General features: G+C 34.4%; 1 pseudogene; it reads right to left on the bottom strand.

The window, feature by feature from the left end:
• Window positions 1-779: 779 nt before the first annotated feature.
• On the bottom strand, window positions 780-2430 carry LOC117633434 (annotated as a pseudogene).
• Between the last annotated feature and the right edge of the window lie 433 nt (window positions 2431-2863).

Below are 2863 nucleotides of genomic sequence, written 5' to 3'. Positions count from 1 at the left end.
TAAAGTGTGTTTGTAAAAAAATATCTAGGCCATTCAACTTGGTCAGAAAGAAACAAAGAGATAAAGTTGTTAAAAGCAATATATACTTCTTTACAATATTACTACTATTTTTTAATAACTAAAAAGAAAATCTAAAAATATAGAATGGCACTTAGAGTCTAAATTGTGTTTGTAAAAAAAAAATATCTAGGCCATTCAACTTGGTCAGCAAGAAACAAAGAGATAAAGTTTTTAAAAGCAATACATATACTAACTAATAAGAAAATCTAAAAATATAACACATACCAAAACAATTATATAAATTAGTTATAAACTAAATATGTAACAAAATATTTAATTTCTCCAAATATAATATATATACTAAAAATACAGAGTTTCAAAGTCACAAAGGCCAATACAAATACAAATAACCACATAGGGTTAATACAAATACGTAAGCGCAATAACCTCAAAGAATTATCTAAATATGGAGGATTCCACCAACAATTGTAAGTGCACTAGGTGTACCTCCACTCATAACCACAAAGCACCAAAAAAAATCAGGCAAAAAAGTCACAAGCCTAAAAAAAAAACTGACAAAAACCTCAACACCGAAAACTACAACTACAACCGTTAAATTCTTACAAGTAGAACATACAAGTAGAAACTACAAATATGCAACACACTCAAAAAGAGTTCATAGCCAAAACCCTGGACTAACCCCACTTTATTTATTTATTTATTTATTTTTAAAGGCATATTATACCAACATACTCAAGGATGAAAACAAAATGTTAACATCATCCCTCGCAAACTTCTCTTTCTTGCAGTACCGTAAGGCCAACATACCTACAATAGCACAAAAAATTAGAGGGATAAAATTAGCAACATGTCACATAGTTTTATAACAAAGCCATGCAACCAAATAATTATCAAGAATTTCTTGTATATTTAAGTGTGCATAACTTACCTGCCTAACATCATTAGAGTAGCCTGAGGATTGGTTCCTGGTGAGAAATTGAATGTGGATCCATCAACAACACGTAATGCATTGATCCCCATGACCCGCAAACGTCCATCAACCACCTTTCCCACCAAGCATCCGCCATGGTAATGCCAAAATGTTGCTACGGTGCTTCGACAAAATGTTTCAAATGATGCATTATCTGTCTGATTTACTGGTAAAGATGGTCCATAAAACTTGAAACCTTCTGTACCAGACGAAGAATTAGTCTTGAATGGTTCTAATGAATCTGTCTTCAATAAATCACGAAGCTTCCTCATGCCACTAACACAACGAGCAAGGTCCATCGGATGTATAAAATAGTTGAAGCTGACATTTGGAACAATTTTCACGTCAAAAGATGATTGCAGGCGAAGGGAACCATAAGACAAAGGTCCGGGTACTTTTGCAGCAATGTTTGCCAAAATCAAGTATTTGGGGTTAGCTGGCACGTTATAAGAAAGTGCCTCTATGTAGAAATCACTTGTAATTCCAACTATCTGTAGACTTGACAGATCCAGTGGAGATGGGGGCAAAATGTTAATGAAATTCCGAGGATTATCATACATAAACTGTCCAATATTCGGTTGAGGATGGATAACTGAGATCTTCAACGATATGAAAGATAGGACACTGGACCAACACCACTAAGTAGCAGAAGTTGAGGGCTTCCGATTGTTCCAGCACTCAATATAACCTCTCCCTTATTATATGTACATATGCCCAATGATTCTTCCCGTTAGAATCACTATATATGATTCCTATAGCTGACAAACCTGCGTTAGATAGTAGCTTATAATTAATGAGTTGTTATTCAGACTCCCAAAAAGACATCATGCACTAGTTTTATACAAATTCAAAGAATGAGTGAGTGATCCATGAGGACGTATTGCATGATGACTTTTCTGGAGTGTGAATAACAGTTCCCTATAGTTAACATCAAACACTGTGAAGGGAACATATATATTTTTGCTAACCCTACCAGTGCATCATAAATACTTATTGAATTGGAAGAGAAGATGATCCTCTCTACTGTGGCATGAACTGCAACTCGCAAGTTCTTTGGCTCTCCTTTATTAAGCAGTTCCACAGCTCCATGTCTCCTTCCATGATCATCGAAAATTGAACCCCCAACTTTAGTTCCCTTAATGTGATCCAAACTAAATCAATTGTCTGGACCCACGCCAGCCTCCAACAAGGCTCTCCTCTATTAAGCAGTTCCACAGCCTGAAATGAAGCTTGTTATTTATAAGCCCTCATTTGCCTTTGGTGGCTGGGAGAGTCTTGTCGATTTCCACCACTTCTTTAACAAATATATCGAAACTTCCTGGCCCATGTCTAAATTATAGCTCATCTATCAAACTGAATAATTGATGATGTGATGGGAATAATTGATGATGAGAATAAGACCGGAACAAGAAATATTGTCAACAAACTTTCTGATCCATTACGCAGTTGATCCACCCAAAGTAAATTACTCACGCTATTGTAAATAAACTGTTACTTGTGGTAATGTATGACAAATTGAATTTGATGATGAGCTTGTTTGGGATTTATCTTTTAAGTTGTGACATGAAAATAGCTATTGTTAGGAAATATATATTGATCAATATAGTTAAATAAACTACGCGCATCTTGGGATCCCATCAATTGGGAGAAATTTTGACTTGACTGAAATTTTAGTTAAATGCGGAAATATTTGCTTGGTTTGTCTATATCTCAAATTGCAGTAAAAAAAAACTTTAGAATCATGACTTCTGTATAAAAATAAAAACTAAAAAAAGGGAGCTGATTTTCCCATTTCATTTTTGTTCACTTTACCCTCTCTTTTATTTTAAAATACTTTTTAATCAATTTTGTTCCTTTTTGTTCTTTCTCTTT

This window comes from Prunus dulcis, chromosome 1 (genome assembly GCF_902201215.1).
Source record: "Prunus dulcis chromosome 1, ALMONDv2, whole genome shotgun sequence".
In the NCBI taxonomy this organism is placed as follows: Eukaryota; Viridiplantae; Streptophyta; class Magnoliopsida; order Rosales; family Rosaceae; genus Prunus; species Prunus dulcis.
This window is presented reverse-complemented; position numbering and strand designations above follow the sequence as displayed.